The sequence below is a fragment of the Rutidosis leptorrhynchoides genome, chromosome 7 (assembly GCF_046630445.1).
Source record: "Rutidosis leptorrhynchoides isolate AG116_Rl617_1_P2 chromosome 7, CSIRO_AGI_Rlap_v1, whole genome shotgun sequence".
Classification (NCBI taxonomy): Eukaryota; Viridiplantae; Streptophyta; class Magnoliopsida; order Asterales; family Asteraceae; genus Rutidosis; species Rutidosis leptorrhynchoides.
Window position 1 is genome coordinate 244,358,648 of NC_092339.1, and position 9,787 is coordinate 244,368,434.

General features: G+C 31.6%; 1 non-coding gene across 1 annotated transcript; it reads right to left on the reverse strand.

Annotated features, from left to right (window-relative positions):
* Window positions 1–9,136: 9,136 nt before the first annotated feature.
* LOC139860863 (small nucleolar RNA R71) lies at window positions 9,137–9,243 on the reverse strand. Its single transcript, XR_011763483.1, has one exon. It is a non-coding gene; the product is annotated as a small nucleolar RNA R71 (small nucleolar RNA).
* Between the last annotated feature and the right edge of the window lie 544 nt (window positions 9,244–9,787).

Sequence of the window (9,787 nt, forward strand, 5' to 3'; positions counted from 1 at the left end):
AAGCATGGAACTTCTAAATATAAGGGAAAATATAAAGCCCGACAACGACACAGGAATTACAAACCTTGTATATCAATGCGTATAGCAATATAAAGACTCGGGAGAACTAAAAACACTATAAACCCAAGAGCATAGTAAAAGTAAATAGATTCCTCCGGTGGTAGATGAAAAGGGAGAATGATCGATATGAAAGTCAGGAATATATCCAGAATTAAAACTGGATGAAGCATATTGACTGATGATTTGGAAGTATGATTTAAAGAATAGAAAATGGGAGTGGTGGGAAATAATGGAATGGAAGAAGTTCATTTATAATGGAAGCATCCGACAGAGCAATCTAGACAGATGACCGCATTTAATTAAAGATATCTTAATTTCCTTTAATCACTGACGAATCAAATCTTATAAGATTTCCAAGATTTCCTTTTAAATCGCTTGAATTCCGAAAATTCAACCAAGACAACGTCAAAAAATAAAAAAAATCAAGACACACCTTATTTTCTAAATTCAAACGTACCTACGTCAAAAGTAAGACGAATCTTAAATTCCACATTTCACTCTTTTGTGACAGCTTCACTAGTACGCTTCACATAATCGAATCGTTTTATCTATATTACTTAATAATGATGAAACTCTATTTATCAACTCATATTCGTCATGAAAACATTTTTATTGTTAGCCATGACGACCTCAATCAAATTTCAGGATGAAATTTCTTTAACGGGTAGGTACTGTGATGACCCGGAAATTTCTGACTAAATTTACACCTAATCTTTATATGATTTTAAAATAAACAGTGATCCAAACATGAGTTTTATAAATTGTAGGCTTATTAATAATATATTTAGAAGTTTTTGTCGAATTTTAAAACTTTTTATATTTCACTTGGGGGTTGGGAGTGAATAATTAATGTAATTTTTATTTAATAATTTATGATCGAATTTTATACCATAATGACCAAAATAAATAAATATAGTTAATTTAAAAATATGGGATTTTTCAAAAGACTTTTATACATCACTGATTAATAACGGAACCCGAAATAATACCCGAGTAAGACTGTCGGTAGATTAAATTAGTAAAGGGCTGCTTGACTTATTTGCCTCTTCACACATTTTTCTTTTTATTTTATTTATTATTATTATTATTATTAATATATTTATTAAATTATTAATATTTATTAAATATAAAAAAAACAAAAATGACAAGTTTGTTAGACATCATAATCTTGATAATTGCTTTATATAATTTTTCTTCTTCCCTAGAACCCATTTACTTGCGCATCAACTATACAAATATGCATGTATGGACACATACATCCACATACACTTGTGGAATTCATTTTACTCTCTTGTTCTTTTACTCCACTTGCTCCCAACACTTCTTGCCCTTTAAACTTTTCCTAGTTATTATTTTCTAACTATCTCTATTGTGTTACTCGATTTAATTCAAACATCAACATCTAATCTCAATATATATAATATATACATATACATGCATTTAAGGAAAAACCACAACCCACCTTGTTTAACATCCTAAAACCACCCCACTTCGTCAACCAGGAACCACTACCAATCTTGTTAATATCATCAAGAACCTCAAACCCAAGTTTGTTTACTGCCATCATCTTGCAAACTTTCTACTCGTCTTCTTTCCTTTCGCTACACGTTTTCTGTTTTTGCGACTCAAACATCACACTAATCACCACCAATATCTGGTTACTATTATCCTAATCTTGTACTATTGTAAACTACCATCGAAAGTCCACTTGATCACCACAACCAACATCTCTTACTAGTTCTTGCTGCTGCTCATCGTGTGTTACTACTACTTCTGTTGTAGCAATGAAACTACCATAACCATGATTCACCACCATTAAACCATTGCCTTTTTATCGAAACCCACCACCTTTGGTTCTACTTCATGTTTCGAGAACACCACTAAGTGTCATCAAGAACCACCGCCTATGTGTTGTTTCTTTTTCCGTTGCAAAACTGAAACCAAACACCATTATTATATCACACTAATTGTTGCTGCTACGCTACAGGTTTCAGTTTTCGTTCAATAATGACATAAACCAAAAACCTTTTTCAATATTGTAGCTATAGTGATCGAATGTGACTGTGGCAATTTGATTACTTACTGTTACGATTTAATATATAATAAAAATGCCTTTGTTTTACTTATGATATTCGACTAGTGGGTGGATTTAATTAAACAAGTATATCGAAAGTGGGGCTGCCGTGTTCCTGTCCCCAGCTTTTTGTTCGTTTATTTTTTTATGAACTGGAAAACTCCCTTGGCCACTTAGATATCCCATGGACTTAAAGCTTGGGCCGTATTTTGTTATTTGGGCCGTAAATGATAGATCTAGTTAACGGGCCACTTCATTAACTCTAGATCAGCCCAATAACCACTCGTGTAGCACACTGCTATATTCATTTTTTTTAAATAATGTGAAATAACAAACGATAATGATATCATGGTTAGGGTGGTGACGTGATCGTGATCATGGTGTAACTAACTGTGATGATAATGGTGATAAATTTAAGAGGAAAGAATAACGAATTCGTATGTGTTAAATACTAAATCACACTACATATTACAAGAAGGAAACAGCAGAGTAGTTGGTTAAGGGGTGTTTGGGTTAGCGTGAGGTTGCGAGTTCGAGCCCGGTCTCATGCAATTTCTTTTAAAAAGCTTATTTTGAAAGGTAGCCTTATTATTGTTATTGTTATTATTGTTATTGTTATGTTATTATTATTATTGTTATTATTAAGTATTAAGTATTTTATCAAAACTATTATGTTCCTTATCATTATTATTAAACTTATCATTTTTTTATTTTTTTATTTATAAACTACTATTATTATTAAAATTGTCATTTTTATTAAAATTATCATTTTAATATTATTATTATTATTAATAGTACTATTATAATCATCATTATTATTATTATTATAAGCATTATTATTAGCAACATCATTATTATTATCATTACTAGTAAAAGTATTATTAAAGATATTATAGCTATTATTATTATTATTACTATTATAATCATCATTCTTATTATTAGTATTAAAATTAACATTTTTAATAAGATTACCTTTATTATTAAAACTATCATTTTTAATATAGTTAATAGAATCATTATTATTATTATCATTATTATTAGTATTATTATTATTATTATTTTTATCATTACTAATATTATTTTTAATAAATATAACATAACAAAAATTAATATTTTTATTTATAAAAAAATATATATATTAAATGGATATATATAATATATAAGTTATTAATATAAAAATGATATAACTAATAAATAAATAAATAAATAAATATATATATATATATATATATATATATATATATATATATATATATATATATATATATATATATATATATATATATATATATATATATATATATAAATTAGTTTGATTACAATTATATGTGTTAATATACATATAAATAATATAGGTTCGTGAATCCGACGCCAAACGTTACACTTATTCAATGACGTCATATGTATTTTTACTACAAAATACAGTATGGTGAGTTTCATTTGCTCCCTTTTTAATTGCTTTTGCAATATATATTTTTGGGCTGAGAATACATGCGCTGCTTTTATGTTTGACTAAATAGACACAAGTACTTCAAATATATTCTACGTTGAGTTGTACCACTTTGCATATCTTCCCTAATAGCTTGGTAACTAACATTTACATGTTGGAAGAACATGTAAGCGCGAATCCTATTGATAGATCTATCGGGTTTGACAACCCCAACCGGGCTAGTCGCTCTAGTATCGTAAACGGTTGCATAGTACTTCGTTTTTACTACACTTGGTACAGTGTAGGGAGATTTCATAATAAAAGGAATATGCCACATTAATTGTTAACTATGGTCACCGAAGCGCTCAACAACTTATAGAATACTTTTATACACTTGCGAGTGTACATATATTTATAAACGAAAATCTTGTGTTCTATTAATATATTGAAATGATTGTTATGATAAACCTATGAAATCACCAACCTTTTGGTTGACACTTTTAAGCATGTTTATTCTCAGGTATGAAAGAAATCTTCCGCTGTGCATTTGCTCATATTAGAGATATTACTTGGAGTCATACATGGAATATTTAGGTCATTACCTCACAATGGGACCAGATATTGATGACTTCGTCCAGGAGGATTAGGACGAGTCATTACAACATCGGTGTATGGAACCTAAAGATCGAGTTTCTAAAATTTGGTAGATTGTGATGGGAGTCTGCATGAGACTACGTCAGGTGCCTCTTTATACCTGCTAGTGTAATGTTCAACTTCGGCAATGGTGTGATCACTTTTTGCTTAGGGTGACCGTGAGATTCCCTGAGAAGCAGCGGAGATTATAATAGTGATCGACGGGCGATAGTAATTCGACGGTTGCGAAGGTCGAAGTTTAAATGCATTGCGTTAGATACTTCTTAGGAAGTGACGAATGAGCGAATCTTGTTGCTCTTAAGTGATAGACGGGTAAAGGTGACCGGTGAGCCGGTGAAGGACTTAATGGTCTGTTAGTCCGAAGGTTATGATGAAGTGTTAATATTGCGGTCGATGCAGTTATGGTGTCGAATTGGTCACTCTTCTCCATAAGAGTGAGCAATTGTTAATGAAGGCTCGTTGCCTGGAAGGTCGGGTGATCTTGACTAAGATGCACGACTGACTAAGCAGAGTGGCATATTCTTAGGCTTAGAGGCGTATGTAAGACTTGGGTGGAGTTCGCTTTACGAACGATGAGGGCTGTTAGTTGTGATTGTTGGTATGAAGGTGTGATGTCGTCGCGTGTATGATAACTCTAGCAATTATGTATGACGGCTCTGAGAGCTTAAAGTGAAATTGAAGTGATTTGGTGTACGATCAATGATGAGAATGATCACGTGTGTTGTAAAATGGTATTTCCATGGGGTGTTATCATCTTAACGGTTAGAATGTGGAGATGAATCCTAAGTGAGGGAATTTTTCCTACCGCCTGAGGAAGCTCCGGTGGTATTAGATCAAGTGAAGTGTAAGACTTCTTATGTAAGGTGGTCGCGTAGTACCAAAGTGCGGTATGAGACCAAGTTTGAAGTTGAGATCACGGACGTGAGAGAATGTAACAGTCGTTGCAAGTGCTCTCGTGATGCGAATTTGGTTGGTGTGAAACTCGGATAATACTGTCGAGTGAGTACGAGTTCGATATTGTGGCGAATACTGTATTTCCCCTATCGGGAAACATGATTGTGAGAATTTTCAGTGGATTACTCCACCTTGTGGGTGATTGTGAGGCGGGGAGCGCCGGTTCCGATTGCCTCACATAGATACACGTGGTTTTTGTTTGTTTGCGTGGGTGAGTTCCCTAGTAGGATGCGACCCGTTGGTTGCATTGAAATATCGAGGCCTGATAATGCTAAAAACGAACATATATTTCATAGCATTATCCTTCAATAAAGATAAGCTTTTAGTTGCAATTGTTCTATTTACAAGTGATATTCGTTTAAATATTAAAAGGTGAAGACAAAAGACAGATTCGACGATTTGAAGACGTAAATGACCAAAACGCTAAAAAGTACAAAGTACAATCCAAGTGGTTCAATTTATTGATGAGAAACGTCTAAAAATTACAAGAGTACGAGCCGCGAAACGCAAAGTATAAGATATCTAAACGTACGAAAGGACGTTCGAAAATCCGGAACCAGGACCTGAACCAACTATCAACGTGCGATGCAACGGGCCTAAAATTACGAGTCAACTATGCACAAGAATATAATATAATATATATATAATTATATAAAATTATATATATTATATTATATAATAAATAAATCAAAAGCCTCCCATGTTTTTGCAAGCATTTGGAGCTGGAAAAGAAGGCCATGCTATCGCATGGCCTGGAGGAACAAACTCCATGTGATCGCATGGAGTGGAAAGTCAGGCCAGGTCTATAAATAGCACAAGAATTCGGCGAGTTTATACACACCTTCATTCACTGATCTCTCACTCTCTCAATATATATTTATATTTATATTTTATAATTATAATTTTAATATTAAGTTAATAATAATAAGGTTATAGTGGCGAATGTTTTAAGTTTGTAAGTCGAAATTCTGTCCGCGTAACACTACGCGATTAATACTCATTATAAGTTATGTTCAACCTTTTTAAATTAATGTCTCGTAGCTAAATTATTATTATGTTTATTTAAGCCGAAGTAATCGTGATGTTGGACTAAATATTAAGACTGGGTTATTGGGCTTTGGACCATAATTGGAGTTTGGACAAAAGACCGACACTTGTGGAAATTGGACTATGGGCTATTAATGGGCTTTATATTTGTTTAACTGAATGATAGTTCGTTAATTTAATATAGAGATTTACAGTTTGACGTATTTATAAATAACAACATACACTCGATCGGACACGATGGGCGGGATATTTATAAGTACTAATAATTGTTCATTTGACCGGACACGGGGATGGATTAATAATCAATGGACTCATTAAAACAGGGTTGGATTACATACAAGGACACTTGGTGTAATTGTTAACAACGTATTAAAACCTTGGGTTATACGCAGTCGATAACTTGGTGTAATCATTACCAAAGTATTAAGACCTTGTTACAGTTTAAGTCCCCAATTAGTTAGAATATTTGACTTCAGGTATAAGGGCAATTTAATGAGGACACTCGCACTTTATATTTATGACCGATGGACTATTATGGACAAAAACCAGATGGACTTATCAAATAATCCAGGACAAAGGACAATTAACCCATGGTAATAAATTAAAATCAACACGTCAAACATCATGATTACGGAAGTTTAAATAAGCATAATTCCTTTATTTTATATCTCATCGTACTTTTATTTACTGTCATTTTATTTATTGCACTTTTAATTATCGTACTTTTAATTATCGCACTTTTATTTATCGTCATTTACTTTACGCTTTAAATTAAGTTATATTTATATTAATATTTTACATTAGGTTTTAATTGTGACTTAAGACATAAAATCGACAAACTGGTCACTAAAGGGTAAAAATCCCCCTTTATAATAATAATAATAATACTATATATATATATATATATATATATATATATATATATATATACATATATATATATATATACATACATATATATATATATATATATATATATATATATATATATATATATATATATATATATATATATATATATATATATATATATATATATATATATATATATATTTATTTATTTATTTATACAAATATAGTTTAAAATATATATAGCATTAAACTCAGCTAGCTCCCTGTGGAACAAACTGGACTTACTAAAAACTACACTACTCTATGATTAGGTACACTGCCTATAAGTGTTGTAGCAAGGTTTAGGTATATTTCATTTAATAAATAAATAAATAACTTTTGTAAAATTGTATCGTATTTAATAGTATTTCGTAGTAAAATATAATCTATTTTGTAATACACCTCGCACACATCAAGTATTTTTGGCGCCGCTGCCGGGGATGCTATAGAACGCTATAAAAAGACGTACGATTAGGGTTTGGTTTAATTTATAATTATAATTAATTAATTAGAGTTAGGGTTTTAGTTTAATAATAATTAGTATTAGTTTTATTTAATTTGTAATTTTAAGTTTTAATTAGTTTTATTAATATATAAATTAATACTTTTATAAAATAATAATATAAAAATAATATTTTTATAAAATTTGTATTTTTATCATTCTAGTTATAAATTGTATATTTTTATCGTTTAATTCGTAATTTGTATTTTTTCGTTCGTAACTAATTTTAAGCTTAGTATTTTGCCATAATATTTCTAGATCTTTAGGCTTTGCCGTAATATCCCTTAAGTGTTTTTTCTTTAGATTAAGATTTAGGCGCTTTAGAATTTTACGACGTCACTTATCGCTTTAGTTTTAAATAGATTTTAGTGCCTAATTAAGTTATTGAAGTTTTGGATTTAGAATTCCTTTAAGCTTTAATACCTTTAGACGCAATTTTTAGTCTTTAGTTTCTAGACTTTTAAGTTTCGACGCTTTACTTTCTTATTATTATTTTTCAACCTTTTACTTTTCGACGTTTTTCGATGCACTCTTTTTCTTTCTCATTTCTACGCTCTAGTTTTTAGGATATAGATTTTTTTTTATCTTCTTCAAATTTTGACTAAAAAATTATTATAAGTGGTTAAATTGATAGACATCCAAAATTTTCTGGTTCGTAGTAATAGTTGGATTTGTTAGTGGTGAGTTGTGGGCTTCCGATTTATAGGGTCCTGGCTACCTGCTGCATCTATTGACTATTCGAAACGTGAGCAAAATCAGAAAAGTCTATTAATTTGATAACTTTAATAATTTTTATCTTTATAACTAATAGGATATTCAGTGAATGCACTGAGCAAAACGTTCACCACCTTTCATACGTTCACTACCTGTAACTCGATCAAGACATCTAGCCAATATTGTCGCCGTTGATTTTTTTTTAGAATCATCATCTAGTCAACCAAGTACTCCAATTCAAATTTCCGATAATCCATTTTTTGAACCCGACCTCACAATTGAGAACCCGGAGGATATTCAAGGACAATTCAGAGATCCTGAACCACTAATCATTCCTCTTGAACTACAAATTACTCATCCAGAGATTGTCGAGGAAGAAACCATTAAATCAGAATCCTCTAGTGATTCAGATTCAACAATTTCAATCATGGAAAATCAAGAACCTCTAAGTATGGAAGACCGAATGAGAGCTACACGCACTGGCCAAGGTCATGCCATTACTCAACCAGACATTAATGCGCCAGATTATGAAATTAAAGGACAAATCCTACACATGGTAACTAATCAATGCCAATTTAGTGGTACGCCAAAGGAAGATCCAAACGAACATCTTCGAACCTTTAATAGGATCTGTACTCTATTTAAAATCAGAGAAGTTGAGAATGAACAGATCTATCTCATGTTATTTCCCTGGACTTTAAAGGGAGAAGCTAAAGATTGGTTAGAATCGTTACCTGAAGGGGCGATTGATACATGGGATGTTTTAGTTGAGAAATTTCTTAAAAGATTCTTTCCGGCATCTAAAGCTGTGAGACTTCAAGGAGAAATTATTACGTTCACACAAAAGCCAAATGAAACTTTATATGAAGTGTGGACAAGATTTGAAAAGTTGTTGAAAGGATGTCCTCAACATGGTTTAGACACTTATCAAATAGTACAAATATTTTACCAAGGATGCGATATTACTATACGAAAAGACATCGACATAGCAGCTGGTGGTTCCATTATGAAGAAAACCGCAACTGAAGCTTACAAAATTATTGATAACACAGCCTCCCACTCACATGAGTGGCATCAAGAAAAAGACATCGTTAGATCATCTAAAGCGGCTAGAGCCGATTCTAGCCATGACATTGATTCCATTTCCGCAAAGCTAGATGCTTTCGAGAGACGAATGGAAAAGATGACTAAAGATATTCACGCAATACGAATTAGTTGTGAGCAGTGTGGAGGACCACATTTGAGAAAAAGATTGTCTGAGTATTGAACAAACAATGGAACAAAGAGAGAATGTTTCATACATGAACCAAAGGCCTGGAAATAATTATCAGAATAATTATCAACCGCCAAGACCAAACTACAATCAAAAACAGAATTATAACCGAAATGTTCCATAGAACAACCAACAAGGTCCTTGCAATCAATAAGTATCCAATAATACTTACAACCAGCAAAGACCTAT